Source organism: Camelus dromedarius, chromosome 11 (genome assembly GCF_036321535.1).
Source record: "Camelus dromedarius isolate mCamDro1 chromosome 11, mCamDro1.pat, whole genome shotgun sequence".
In the NCBI taxonomy this organism is placed as follows: Eukaryota; Metazoa; Chordata; class Mammalia; order Artiodactyla; family Camelidae; genus Camelus; species Camelus dromedarius.
The window spans coordinates 47,407,229-47,423,197 of record NC_087446.1 but is presented as its reverse complement, the minus strand read 5'-3'; the positions used below and the strand labels follow the sequence as shown (position 1 = coordinate 47,423,197).

Here is a 15,969-nt window from a genome sequence, read left to right as displayed (position 1 = left end):
GAAAGAGACCCACATATACACAGACACTTGACTTATGCAAAAGTTAGCACTTCCAGGGAATAGGAGAAGAAATGGTCTATTTGATAGAATGTCAAATCAATTGGATAGTTATGTGGGGTGGGGGTGGGGAATGACCTCTTCTGCATGTCTTACTGAAAAAATTATTTTCAGATAGATTTTAGATTTTAAATATAAATATAAAAGGAAAAAAATAACGATAAAGGTAACAGAGGAGAATATCTTATTGGTAGGAAATAGTTTTTAAAAATAAAACATACAAGCATTATTCACACATTTGTTAAACTGACAACTTCAAAGTTAAGTAAATCTTAACAAAATACACCATCTGAGAGAGTGAAAAAGCAGACTGCAGAGAGGAGCAGTACTTAACATCATCTATAAATGAACCTAAAAATAATATAAAAGATTAAAAGATAAAAGATTCTTATCAATCAATAAGACTGGAGCATAGGGGAAAAAAGCTGGAGACTTGAATAAGCACGATGTTTCCCAGAAACATCTCAAAGGCCACTAAATATGTGACTGAGTAGTAATACCATCAGAGCCCTGCATAGGAAAACAGAAGCCGTGATATGTATTTGGGTATGAAGGGTTTTAGTCTAATAAATTAGAAGCTTATATAGCCCTTCAAAGAGCCTGGGGAGTAAAGCTCAAAGAAGCACCCACTGTCTCTTTTTCTGCATCAGTAAAGTGAGCACCGCTTAAGGGCTCATCAGGAGCTGCTGAGAGTCTCATGTCTGCCTGTCAGTCTGGCTACAGCCCCCTCTGGAGAGCATGACCTGTTTTTCCCTTCTTAGAAGTCCCTCAATGTCAGACTTCAGTCTAGAATCAAACGGATAGGAAGTTCTTGGAAATATAGCCCCCAGCTTCCCCTCTGCAATAAAGAAAATATCTTGGTAGTGATGCCAAGTGGACAGCAGATAACTCAGAACAGTGTCCAACTTCACTGGTAATTGGAGACAGAAGGAGCAAGCCTGCAAACGGTGTCATTGTACACCCACCGGATGGCTAGAAAGGAAAAGACTGGCAATGTGCAGTGGTGGCAAGTATCTGGAGCGTGGAGTGAGAGCAACTCTCCAAAATCCTGGGTGGAAGTGGAAATTGGTGAAACCACATTGGAAAACCATTTGGCATGGTCATAGAAGTTGATCACATGCATCTCATATGATTCATTCTACCCTTAAGTGGAATCCAGCATAAGTGTGCATCCAACATAAATGTGTGAAATGTGTAGCAAGGGCCATGTCCAATAGTGTCCTCAGCTACCTGATGTATTTGAGGAGGCCAGTGTGGCTGGAGTGAAGTCTCAGGAGATGAGGTGAAATGAGTAACAAACAGGGTGAGATTGTGCAGGGCCTCGTAGGCCATTATTAAGACTTGGAGGGTTTTTTCTTAAAGGGTTGACATAACTGTATTGCTTTTATAAAAGGCTGGATCATTATGGCTGCTGTGTTGAGAACTGACTGAGGGGGCACAAGGGTGAGGCAGAGAGACCAGGAAGGAGGCTGTTGCAAAGATCCAGGTGAGACTGATGGTGACTTGCAGCAGGAAGATGGTGGTGACGGTGCTCAGAAGATGGGCAGATTCTGAATATATTTAGAAGGTAGAAGGTAGAGCCAGCAGAAATTGTTTATGGTCTGGATGTGGGGTGATAAAACCTTCATAATGTAATAAAAGACAAAATACCAGCCAACCAAACAAAACCGTAAATGATATGACAGATGTTTAGCTACGTGGAAGGACAGGAGGTGAGTGGTAAGTGGGTGAAACTGAATGTTCATTTCCTCACCTTTATATTAGGCAATCAGTTACCACTGCCTGCACCTGAGATGTTTAGTTAAAAAAAATGATATAACATCTTTAAGTTTTCATGATCATTTACAATTCAGTTTAGAAAGAGATTTTAGGTCATGGTATCTTTTTTTGGATGAAGGAACAGTTACCAAAACTTCAATAATTCCTTTAGTTTTAACTCAGTTCTTTTCCTTTTAAATTAAAATAAAACTACATTGATAGTTTTTAAAATGAAAGATGCAAGCACAGTTGCACTTTAATAACATTATTTTGGTCTCTCCATCTAGGTATCAATGGCTCTGTGTTTATGTAGGAATAGACAAATGTCTGAAGTCAGGTCACTTAAATTTAGCAATGATTATTTCAGGTGATGGACTGGTTTGCTGTTTTTTTAAACTTCTTGTTTTACACTAAATGGCTTCCATAGTTTTAAACATGTAGATTTTATCATCAAATAAACATACAGGAGTTACCATATTTAAGGATAATAACAAAGTAGAGATTATACATGTGTTTTTTTATTTCATGTTTAAAAAATTGCAAAAGAGTAAGCAAAATGTCTGGGAGTATCTTTTGGAAACTCACCTCTAAGTTAGGCTCATGCCCAGGCACGTCTATATTTACCCTATCGACTATGGTAACCTTATAAATAAACACTTCTGTCTAAGGTGATTAACATACTGTTTTGTCTGAGAAAGTGAGAAGTGAATATAATCACTCTTGTGGGCCAGTTAGTTTATCACATTAAATAATGAGACCTGATTATCCATTAGCAGAATGTTTGACACCAAACAATATCCAGAGGTAAGAAGTGAAGTGATTAACTGGTTTGTCCATTTGGGAGTGACTTAATCCACTCTATTCATTCTTACCAAGAGGAGCTGAGTTGCTTCAACTAGTTTCACTGTTTCTCCTCTTTTTATTGACAAATGACTAGTGGACCTTTGTTTCTTTGGACTACAGCTTAGAGCTGCAATGTCCAACTTAGTGGTCACTAGTCACGTGAGGCTATTTGAATGGTGGTCAATGGCTGGTAAGTACCATTTTGAACAGTGCAGATACAGAACATTTTCATCACCTAAGAATGTTCTAAAGGACAGTGCTTTGCTCCATGAAGAAAGCTTTTTGAAATGCTTCTCTAAAATGCATCCTCTTGCTTTTATTTCTCTCAGCCACTTTTTCAAAATTGCCTTTTCAAAAAAGCAAAGTATATTACACATTATCCAATGACTTAACTCTTTTAAGAATTTGGAACAAAATATAAAAAATAACTTCTTGTGAGTTGGAGTTAAAGTGGAATTTCAGCAGATGGTGTCACTGTAGACAGAGCTTTGATCTCAGGGCTAACAAGGATCTAGAATAATCTCCAAATCTTCGTCTTTGAATAAACAAGTATTAGGCATAGAGTTGATTTATACGGTTAGTCGAACAACAAAGGATCCATGAAAATTATGATTTAGAATAAATGCAAAAACTTTTCCATTACTTTAGATTTGTTTTGAGGCATTTTTATAAAGCTTCCAAAATATTTATTGAACACATCAAAAGTTTATTCTTAGATGTATTGGCTTAAATTTTCTATTTCTGGGAATTTAAATAGTACCTGCCTCAAGTATATTTAAGGTACTTTGGAAGATGACCTTTTATGAGGACAAACTTTTCCCTTTAACAACTCTGACTCTAAGCTAATAATGGCAGTCAGCCAACCAATCTCATGGATTAGTTTAAAATAGCTCTTGCTTACTAAGCAAAATGTCAAGGCCTTAGATATTAGAGTTTACTAAATCTAATTTCCTCTGCCTAGAAATAATCAACACCTCTCCCCCATAACTTGGGAAAAGCATTTATATTAATGAGTTACTCTATTGACATCCATTTAATACCAATGATTTATATTAATTGCTTTTCAAAAATTATAGTGTTTGTGGTTTCCATTCCACACACATATCATATTCATCAGCATTAAAATGGATTATTGTATGAATTTGGAATTGCTTTCTGTAAATGTTCCATGAACTTGCGATGAGATCAATGTTGTAAACAATGATGCTTTGCACATTTTGTTTCAGAATGAGTCCCTCTTCTGGATAATTTCAAGTATTTGGTTTCCTACCATTTTCCAAGTTTCTAAATCATGCTTGCAAGCGAATTTGCGAATTCCCATCTTGTTCATGAAAGATGAAAAAACAATTTAATTTTTATGTTGTATGATTGAAAATATAGTCTTCAAAGTTATACTTCTGGTGTTAAGGATTTTCTTATCTGTCTTAATGTTGTTTATAAAGTAAAACAAACAAACCAATTGTAAAACACAATAAATAAAATCAGGGTGTATTTAAAAAAAACACCAACTCAAAATATTTGGTTGAATGATTATTGATCTCATTTTCTAAACCGTAAAATTTTATATACACATTTTCCATCTTTGTTAGCAGTTTTGAATACCAAATAAATACTACTTGGCGTAAATAGTGCATTTACGTAATTATTACATTATTGCTGAGGTAGAAGTTTAGCCCAGGCAGAAAAAAATCTTGATTATCTTAAAGGATAAAGTTCATATGCTTGTGATCCTCTCTTTCCAAAGATGTCATGGAAATAATGGAACAAAGTCAGTGTTGGACAAGGGTGTTCGGGAGTGCGCATGAATTCTTTAGTCTAATACTAGAGGTTTAGTGGGATTCGCATATTCCTGGAATTTCAGGATCCTCAAGGATCAAGAGTGAGCCAGAGAAGGATGTGGTCTGTGTATTGCTATTTACAACAAGTCATAAGGGAGGAAGGAACTGAAGACCGGTGATTTAGGAGAGATCTGCTCCTCTGTGGAAGCCTTGAGAGAAGTCCCTGATGCTTAGCTATTTTGGATAGCCCAGGTAGTTATCTCTTCAGCATACTGGAGGACCTGCTTCCATTCTCCAGCTGCACCAAACCCAGTTACCTGACTACTTTCAAGAGAACACATTCTGCTGAGTTTAAGTGCCTTCGCTTTGTAAGTTGGGAGATCTATATACTTGACAGTATCAAAATGACAACTATCTGTATGAAAAAGCACAATGTAAACAGAGTTGCAGATATGAATATGTATGTGTATCCTTCTACATGTGTATGTGTGTGTATATGAATATGTCTATACGTGTGTATGATTGTATACAGGGACATATATAAGGTATGTGGGTATGTTTGTATGTGGATATGCATGCACATAGTTTTAGTCCTCTCTACTGAAAGGACAAAGGCTTCTCAATAGCAATGATTGCAATCCACCTCCCAGATTTAGTCTCTACTACCATTCAAACCTAAAAGGGACCAGGGCTCTTCTGAGTAATGCCTAATTCCAGGACTAGCACATGGTAGATAAAGACGTACCTGGAACACTTGTTATGCCTGAAAGTAAGGAGATACCCAGAAAGTGATGTAGTGCATTTCTCAAGGAAATGAAATCTACTTCAAGGCTGCCAGTAGTCAAATCCAAGACAATCTGAACAATAAGACAATTCAGGGCAGTAAATGAGTTACAAATGCTTGGAAAAATAGGAATTCACAAGCCCATAATGAGGAGAGAGAAACAGAGAGAGAGAGACTGAGGGAGGGAAGGAAGGAGAGAGGGAGAGAGGTAGAGGAGGAAAGAGATAAAAGATAGAAGGAAAGGAGGAAGGAAGGGACAAAAGAAGGAAGGGAGAAAGAATGAGAGGAAGGAAGAAAGAAAGGGAGGAAGGAAGGGAAGGAAAGAAGGAAGGAAGGAGGAGAGGGTGGGAGGGAGGAAATGGAAATAAGAGAGGAAATGAGGGCACTTGCTTGCAATAAAATACCAGGGGCTGACTAGTAAATTATCATGTTTTTTCCTTTATTCTACTAATATTGTAAATCATATTGATTGATTTGTAAAAGTTACACCAATTTTGTGCTCCTGGGATAATACCGGTTGCATTCATTGAGATCAAGGAGTGTTTATGAATATTTCTACTTCATGGAACTTGCTATTATTTTGTGTGTGTCCTAATATGTAGTCAATTTTTGTGACTATTCCAAGTTTAGTTGAGAAAAAGATATATTATCTTTTATTAGAGTATAGTATGTGATATATATCCCAAAACTTATAATTTTACATTGTGTAGACGTTTTATGTCTTTATTTTTTGACCACTCTGTTGAGTGGAGATGAGAATATGTCAAAGTCGATAATTAGTGTGTTTCTATTTACTTCTCACTGCATCTCTTGTAGTCTCTGTTTTACATAGGTAATTGCTGTGTTACTTGATGTATAAATGTTCATAACTCTTATATCTTCATTGTAGAACATATATGGCTTTAGCATTAAAATGGGTCATTTTTTCATTTGGCTAATGTTTTTGCCTTGAATTCCACTTTTTATAACACCAAGATCTCAACTCCTACTTTCTTGTTTATTCCATTTGCCCAGTATTTCTTTGTCTGTACATTTACTTAAGTCTCTTTGATTTACTGCATTCTAGGTGGGTATTTTGTAGAGAACAGATTTGACTTATGCTTCATGAGACAATTTGAAAATATTTCTTTTAATAGGCAAGTAAGGCCATCCACATTTATTGGTAGGAGTGACATGCTCAGTTTCAATTCTGTTATATTATCTATGTTTTATAAATGTATATTATGTTATATTTACTATCTTTCTTTTTTCACTGTATTGTTTCCATTCAAATTTTTTTTTTACTTTTTATTTATTTATTTATTTATTTAATCATTTAATTAAGTTATAGTCAGTTTACAATGTTGTGTCAATTTCTGGTGTACAGCACAATTTTTCAGTCATACATATATTCATTTTCATATTCTTTTTCACCGTGAGCTACTATAAGATCTTGTATCTATTTCCCTGTGCTATACAGTATAAACTTGTTTATCTGTTCTATATATACTTGTCAGTATCTATAAATCTCGAACTCCCAGTCTATCCTTACCCACCCCCGTCCCCCTGGCTCCATTCAATTTTGTATGTGTGTTTAAGAAGTTTTATATTTCATATTAGTGGTTAATTTTGTATTAATATTTTATAATGCCTTTAATTTTTTTCTGTATTTAACTTTTTACTATTTTCAAATCTGTTTTAAAGATATGCTTTGATACCCATCTAGTATCTATAGAAAATTAACATTGTTCTTTTTTCCCCATTTTCTCTCCAACTTTATAAGTTGTATTCTTTCTACTCAGTCGGAACATGTAATGTTGAGAAATTATTCTCTACCATGACTCAAGTGTGGTTTAAGTTTTATCTTTCCAACTCAATATCTGAAATGCTACTGGTTTCTTTGTAGTCTACTTTAGTCTGGGTGTAACTCACCCACCAGCAGACATTGACAGGATCCCCTTTCCAAACAGTGCTTCTCCAGCCTTGATATGTGAAGGCAGCTTGTTTGGACATAAAATCTGTGGTTTTGCATTTTCTTTCCGTACATCTCTTGAAATGTAGCCTTATTGTTGTCTTCCTTCCTTTGTTTTCGAGAAACCTAGAGGCTGATCTAACTCTCTTGTCTTGTAAGTTAATTCCCCAAAACATACTCCTCAGAAACAAGCCCTGAGGATTGTGCTCTTCACATTTAACATTTAATGATTTTACCAAACTGTGTTTGGGAATTGGTCCTTCCCTGTCTGTTCCCCGGTCTTAATACTCTGTACTTGGAATACAAAGATTTAGATGTTCTTGTTTCTGAAACCTTGCCTCATGTTATAATTTCACATATTATTCCTATTCTATTATTTTAATTTTCTTCCTTAGGGACACTAGTTATATGCATGTTGAATATTATTTGACATTTTCCTTTTTAACCATTTTCTCTGACATTGCTTTCCTTTTGATGCTTTTTATTTCTTTGTCTTATATCATGTGCTTAGTTATTTTTCTGCTTTTTTCCAATGACTTTTACTTTATTAAATTTTTATTAGAATCTATTCTGCCTTGTCCTCACCTTGTAATTTATTATTCACTTATAATACGATTTTTTTCATATTCCTCTGTTTCTTTTCTGAATTCAATCAATTCTCATATCATTTCTTTCTGTTTTTAATCTGTATCTCCTCTTAATATTTTTTATTTCTGATGCAAGATACATTTTTATATTCTTAAATATCTGTATGATAATACGGTATTAAATTTGAAGTGTCATGTTACCATATTCTTCAGTTCCACCATCTTTTTTGGGGGGGTGGGAGGGAGGACTTTCAATAACAGAAATGCTTTGATGTGTATTTTCTGATTATCTACCATAGTTTCATGTGAACGTGGCTTGCTTTTTCATGTTTCTATTCATTTTGTGGCTAGGTTTTTAGTTTGAGAGCACAGTTTTCTGTCAGTACAGCACCCATTTGTTGTGGGTTTTGGGTTTTTTTTGTTGTTGCTGTTGTTTTTTAATGAGGAGGACAGGATGTGTCTTTTTCTTAGTTTCCTTAAGATTCTTCGGTTTTCTCTTATATCACAGCCTTGTCTCGGAGGACTGTGAGATTTTTCTATATATCTGATTCTACCCCAGAAACAGAGCTGCCTTTCCAGTTACACACACTTTCAAGCCACTCTTCTGTAGCCAGTGCTGTGAACCACCAAGTTATGACCTGATTGTTTCGGCACTTGATGTTGACCTTTCTGTTGATGAAGATGACTTTGTTTTTGTTTCATATAATCCCTTTACTCCACTCTATCCCTTTTTATGGAGTTTCTTAAACCATTCTTCCTCCACTATCCTCACTGCAGAATTAGCAGCCGGAGGACAGCAGGCGCTCTGTTGGAATTAGGGTCTTTTTTTTTTCTCAACCTGCTGTTAATTTGAAGACTTTTATTGTTTATCTTATTTCCTAGTATGTTGAAAGTGTGGGTCACATGCGATATTATTTGTTCTTCTTGACGGTTTTGTGTTTTTTCCATAGTTCTCAGCTTGGAAGTTCTAAGTGAATCATACTGTGAATGGAAAGAATGAAGGAGAGCTAAGCCAACGTGGAAACATCACATATACGGCATTTTGATGAAATAACAGTAAGTGTCCCATTGCATGAATTTTTTGTTGCTTGTAGTCAAATGCTTTTTAAGTCATATTTCACCCCTGAGTATCAATCTCTAGAACCAGCAAGAATAGAACTGGTTTAAATCAAACAGAATCCATTTTTGTAATGAGAATTGCGTTTAACCCAAACTAAACCACATGGCTTAGAGGAGGAAAGTTGTAGAGTTATGCCCTGGAAAGTGGGACAAGGAATGCTAGATGGTAGATAACACATGACTAAACGTATGTCTTAGAAATAGGCTCAGTGAATTGTTTCAGAAAAACAAAAAGCAAAATCTGCTCAAGAGGTAGAAGGAAATAACCTGGGGAAGACATTAGAAAGTGAGTGATGTACAGGTCTGCTGGAAAGGAACTGAAGAAGAAATAGAAATGGAAACTTCCAGCCTAGAAACTTAGTTTTCTCCATTAGGAATTACTTGAGTTTGATGATGTGTTTCCCTTGTGGCGAGTATGTTATAGACACAAAGGATGGATGCAGGAGATAAAGAGATGATGGCCCCAATGACTGGGTGATGGAGGGAAAGCTCAGTTGGAACAAATTCGATGAAATGTTTGTTTAGACTTCAAGCTGGTGAGTATCATCCTTGAGGAACATGTGAGTTACTCATGTCAGTGAAAACATTTCTAGTATGAGTCTAGGAGGGGTCTAATGTCAACTCACAAAGTGTATCTTTAAAAAAAGAAGAAGAAGAAGCTTTAACACAGCAGCAAGCAGCCCCCAAATCTTGATCTCAGTATACAAAAGAGATCAATTATCAGTGGTAGCAGGTGAGATAGATGGGTTTTCAGACTAATGGCATCCAGAATATTCCCAGATTTAGAATCCACCTACTTAACGGTTCATGTAGATACATAAATAGAATTGTTCCATTAAATACATACTAAAAATTGTATTTTATTTTATCTATATTCAGGAGAACTAAGAAAGAAAGTGAGAATTGAATATTTCTTGATGCTGACTACCTGGGGAAATTTAGGTGGCAAATACACTTATTCAGGTGTAAAATAAATGATATGAGTAATCAATTTTGCAAAATCACATCTCTAGGGAAATCTTTTCAAAGCGATTTTAAAATTTCACCAAATAATTTATAGTAGAGTGTAACATTCAAAATGTTTTGTTTTTCAAAATAGTAACATAAAGCGTTAACTGTCTAAGACTCCAGTTGTTTGTGGGAATTTATTTACTGAAATTGTCACTCTTAGACAAGAAGCACCAGCTGGAAGGACAGATGGGTTTTATCCTAGGCCAGATCAAGATGTTAGATCTTAACCCCAGTAATCCAAATTTCCACATGTACATGCTAATTTATACGGTGAAGACTTTGCAGGTGTGACAGAGGATGCTGAGATGAGGAGAGCAGTGTGGATAATCAGGGAGGCCCTGAAGGCAGTCACATGTATCCTCACAAGAGGGAGGTAGAAGGATGTTTGACTCCACAAGGAAGAGGAACATGTGATGTGACCACGTAGGCAGAGATTGGAATGATGTGGCTACAAGCCAAGAAATGCCAGCAGTTGCCCCAAACTGGAAAGGCAAGGAATGTGTTCTCCCCTAGAGCCTCCAGACAGAGTGTGACCCTGACAACATCCTGATGTTAGCTCAGTGATACTGGTTTAGGACTACTGGCCTACAGAATTGAACGAGAATACATTTCTATTCTTTTAAGTCACCAAGCTTGTGATAATTTGTTACAGCAGCCACAGGAATCGCCAGATAATACCGTTCTCAAAGGGAATGGCAGTTATTTTCTAAAGTAATATTGATTTTGCCACCTCGTTCATTGGAAGTTATTTAATGAGCTATGTTACTATACGTGATCTCTGTATAATTCTTGGATGCCATTGGTTGTGGGAGAAGATAAACAGAAATTCACTGTGAAGGATTGAATTAGTCTGTTTACCTTCATGTATGTTATAAACCTTTTGGATCAACTTCCCAGGGGTAATAACTAAAAATCCAACCAAATCAAACCAAATCTGGTAGACTCTTTAAATAAATGCTGAGAAAAACATATTTTAATTGCTTTCAATGTGTCTGCATTATAATATTTAAATGTGTCATGAGCTGCCCTTCAGCAAATGTTGTCTATTACTCATCTCTCCACCCTCCCCTGACGCTATGGGTCTACTTTTTAAAGCCAGACTAGTCCAACCTCCCATCTTTTAAAATTTCTTTTCTAAATAGCAATTGCCAGATTTCCAGTGGTTAGTTTAGTTTCTTTTTTTCTTTTTTTTTTTTTTTTTTATAGTGGCTGCATACTAAAATAACCTATTTGGCATCATAGAATCCCTGTAGGAACTTTCTGGAACCTGAGGTTCTTTAGAAGAATTCTCAGAAGACTCAGGTAGATGAAAGTAGTCTGATGAACGATTGATAAGATCAATTCTAAAGAATGAGCAGAAAAGGAGAGTGCTCAGGAAACCCGTCTGCAGAGACCGTGTTGCAATAGATAGAGGCAGATGAGACAAGCTGGAGATCAAAGAGCTTTCTGTGGCTATTCTGGGCACGGAAGTCTGAGGCAACTCTGATTTTGGTCTTGCCCACCCACATGGCATTCTGTGCTTCTCTAGAATGGCCACCCAAACGGAGCTTTTCTGAGTGCCGGACAACATATTACGTCATGGAAAGAAAAGGAGATCTAACTAACTTGGTTTTGTTTGCTTTGAAGAGTTTTCACTAGGGAGAAAAAAAAAATTGCTACATTAATTAGAAGTTTAAAAAAAGGAATAAAGGAGGAGAAAAGAAAGGAAAAATATCAAAACCAAAAGCCAAAATAGATTCTTAGTAAGAAAATATTTTAGGAAGTTGGAAAGGTCACATTCTTTATTTGATCATTAATGAACCAAGATTTTGAATAGTTCTGTGGTAGCCTTGAGACACCATTCCTCTGGCTAAAGAGTGATTGGTTATGCTAAATAAACAGCAACAACAAAAAATAAATTCATTGTCAAGTCCTGGGGATAGATTTTTTTCCTGGGGGATGGCAGTAAGAAAGGCCAAAATGATTTTTTTCAAAGACTGAGATAATATAAACAGTATTCTAAAAATACAGTGTATTTTTCTTCCTTTCTGCAATTGAAGCATGGAAGCAGCTTGTTTGTCAGTTAGGATTTAGCACACTGGCTCTTAGGAACAAGCACACATTTAGGGTGTGATAGAAATCCTCTGTACGATAGATGCGAGATCCAACGAAGTAATTACAGGGAGAAATAAATTCTTTCTCTTTTTGTTGAATATTACTATTGGAGAGGTTTAGGATGCAGATTAGAGGAAACTTCTTCAGCGGTATGGTTTAATGATATGGAAGGGTTGAGCCAGTGATTATTTTTGCCAACTCCCTCCTATTTATTATAGGGAACAAAACTTAAACCCATAGGAATCATGAAGCTAGCTTAATGTCACTAGATCTGGGACTCAGATCTGTGGTTTAAGACTCTAGTAAATTCTTTCAAAGAACTGCTATATTTCCCAAGTTTTTTCAAATAGTAAAATCCTCCCCAAACTGGATTGCTTGGAATATTCTTTCATATAGAATTAACCATTTCTTTCTTTCTCTCCTTCCTCCCTTCCTCCCTTCCTCCCTTTCTTTCTTTCTTTCTTTCTTTCTTTCTTTCTTTCTTTCTTTCTTTCTTTTCTTTTTTCCTTTGTTTATATACATATTTATTGAAGTATAGTCAGTTTATAATATTGTGTCAATTTCTAGTGTACAGCATAATACTTCAGTCATATAGGAATATACATATATTTGCCTTCATATTCTTTTCACCATAAGTTACTGCAAGATATTGAATATAGTTCCCTGTGCTATACAGTATGAACTTGTTGTTTATCAGATTTTGTGAGAATCTTCCTATATTTCAAAGCAAGAGACACTCTGCCAGAGTTCAGTAGGTGTTCTGTGCGATTCAGCGGGTTTGTAGATGTAATTCTTGGTGTATTTGTGGGAGCAGGTGAGCTGTGAGTCTCTCTACTCTGTCATCTTGGCACTTCCTCCCCTAAATTAACCTTTTCTAAAGTATACAATCTATTAGCTCCTTTTTTTTTTTTTGAAATTTGCTAAAATTTTAAAATTGTACTTACTGAGAATATCACATTGTTCCACAGTAAAATGAGCTTATTCTCCGAATGATTACAAAGCTCTTTTCATTAAAAAGTTCTTTGTTATCTGTATTACATTGCACATTATAAAAAATCAACTATAAATTATACTCTTTAAAAAGAAACATAAAAATTTTTAAGAAGGCAATTACTAAATTACTGATCAAACCCAGCATAATCATTTCACACGCTGATCTATATTTAAACAACTACTGTGCCAACAATCTATCAGTTCTTAACAGAATTATTTTAAAAATAGGCATTTCTACTCAAATCAGAGAAAGTCGTGAGTCTACAGAATCAATAGTGCATAACATGCCAAAAATGCCAATCAGTAAGTATTTTCTGAAAGCCTGTTTGCCTCAGTTAGCAGTGTGAAAAATCTCTCTAGGAACTGAAACAGTTTATTTTAGAAACCTGCCTCTTTACTTTCTGGAGTGCTATAATTCTATATGAGCACATTTGAACTAAATATAATAATATAACTGCATCTATAATATTTACTAATGTCATGACATTTTTAAACTATTCATATTACACTTCACATTCTGCCTCAGATCGTTTTCAATCACCTTCTTTTCTTTCCTGCATTATGGTCAGTTTGGTCTCAGCTACCTACTGCCTTCCAGTATCTTACCAAGGCTTGGTATCATCATTACAAATGCTTTACATACAAATGCTTTACTTCGTAACTCCAGCCAAAGAGGATTGTCTTTCCTTTTCTTCAAGGTCATTCCCTTCTCTACTCAAATTGTTTTGAATTAGAGTGTGCAAGATTTGGCATGCTCTTTATAAATAAGATTTGCATATTAATTCTTTCTTATCAAGTCTTAATCTAGTGTTACTCAAGGTGGATTTGGTCAAAGAAACCGCTTCCCACAAATTCTGAGGGTTCTCAAGGAGATTCTCAAACTTTTAATCATTTGATGGTTATGATGAGAGCTTTAAAAATAATGTAAGCATGTTCTGGGTCTTATGAATGACTCCTGGATAGCTTAATATTTCCTATAATTTTAGCTCTGGAGTTTGTGTTTATGGTTCTATTGGGGCCAAGGTGTACTATTGTATTGCCTCTGGCTAACGAGAAATAAACAGACGTGCACTTAATGGTAAATGATGAGCACGCACTAAGGGGTACCCAAATGTCAGCTCTGCTGGCCAGCAGGCTTTATGATAATGAGGACTGAGAAATGGCAGGAGAGTTCAGTCATCTGGTACAGGGCTGCAAGCAGCAAATTAATTTTGGCAAAAAATTATCAATGATTATATTAAATCAATGATTAATTTCAATATTGCTAGCCTCCTAGCTTTGTCTAATTTTAAAATTTGCTTCAGTATTGTAAGTACAACACAATACAGGTTACAAGTATGATAAATTTATAACCAATTTTATGTTGCATATATTTAGGTAATTTTTAATAGCAATGATTTTAATCAACATGGATAGCTTGTGGTGGTTTGATTTGTTTGGTTTCAGCTGTGCTTTCCTCAAGCTTCAAAAGAGAACAATAATAAAAAAAAGTCTAAAATTCATCAGGTGGATGTCCTTTCAGCAATTCTCAGATCACGCACTATTTGTCTTCCAGTATTTGACTTTGAAATGGCAGCTACATAAACAGTCAATCCGTGTTTCTATGGACAGTAGATGAAGTGAGGAGGGGAATAGTAATTTACTGTCTTTTAAATGATCTGTATAACCATGTTCTCAAGAGGGATTTGAAATCTCTTCGTTGATAAACCGCAAAAAAAATTAGAGAAACTTTTGAACAATCTGATTTATCTCTGCTCACTTAAGCAAGTCTTTTTAGTTTGCAGATACTAATTACTATATATAAAATAGATAAACGGCAAGGTCCTACTGTGTAGCACAGGGAACTATATTCAATACTTTGTAATAGCCTATAATGAAAAAGAATATGAAAGGAATATATATGCATATAACTGCATCACTATGCTGTACACCAGAAATTAACACAACATTGTAAACCAACTATATTTAAAAATTTCTTTTAAAGATATTTCAGAGTTTTAACTTTACTTCAACAGACTATCATGCGTTAAGCTGCCCTTCTCCAGATAGTCTATTATTTTTTCTAGTCATGACCATGAGCAGGTTGACCATAATATAAATACTATAATTACAAAAATTCAGTGTAAGTATTTACAGTTCTCAAAATCATTTCTGAAGTCATTTGAAAGTATTGGTAATTTTCTAGGAAAAATAGTTAAACCTGAAGCCAGCTGATCATACTCAACTTCTTTGATTTCTTCTACTTACCATATCCAGTCGAACCATACGTTCCTTAATTTGGCCAATTAGACTTCTCTAAAGTCTGTCTACTTTCTCTATGATCCCCCACCACGAGACGACGTCAGGACACCATCCTTTTTCACCTGGATCACTCCTGCTGGTCCCTCTCTGACTGGATCCCCTCATGCCAACACCGTTCCTTTCCAAGCTACTGTCTACATTGTAGTCTGAACTCGATCTTCAAGGCAGACCTTATTATTTCACCATTTATTTGCCCTCCAGGGTGGAAAGTGAAAGCACAATTTCATCCACTGGGCCCTCATGATCCAATAAGCTAACACTCCAACTTGATCCTTGTACTCCAGCCATCTTGTCCTTTCAACTTCTAAATCTCTCCTAGCCTCTCTCAACTTGTCCCCTTTGCAGTGACCTTCCCTTGCCAGGCACGTTCTTCTCCTCATCATTCTTGGCGTAATACTACCCACCCCCCTGACCCAAGGTGGCGCCTTCAATATAATTCCCTTGAGAAGCTTTTCTTAATTCCTGGGCTGCACTGCTAAGCCCACTCTACTCTGAGAGCATCTGCAATTCCCCTGTCATAGGATTCATCACACCATCACCGTTTCTTCTTCAAACAACTCTCTTTCTTGTTGATCAAGCATGATAAGTTTTATAAGTCCTTTGTGGGAGATATGTGTGATAAATAGTCACCCTTCAGATGTTACTGAGACCAAACTCATTCTGCTCACCACACAAGAGGCCAATAAATCGGGA

At 35.8% G+C, this 15,969-nt stretch overlaps 1 long non-coding RNA gene across 5 annotated transcripts in view; it reads left to right on the top strand.

Annotated features, from left to right (window-relative positions):
• LOC116156373 (uncharacterized) overlaps positions 1 to 15,969 on the top strand; it is a 62,884-nt gene that overhangs the window by 41,388 nt on the left and 5,527 nt on the right. For 3 of the 5 annotated variants that reach the window (XR_010383218.1, XR_010383214.1, XR_010383217.1), the window contains 2 exons: positions 8,709 to 8,814; positions 9,302 to 9,413. This is a non-coding gene — a long non-coding RNA (uncharacterized LOC116156373). Of the gene's footprint in view, positions 1 to 8,708; positions 8,815 to 9,291; positions 9,414 to 15,969 lie in introns of all 5 variants that reach the window. The other 2 variants (XR_010383216.1, XR_010383215.1) reach the window with 2 other exon arrangements.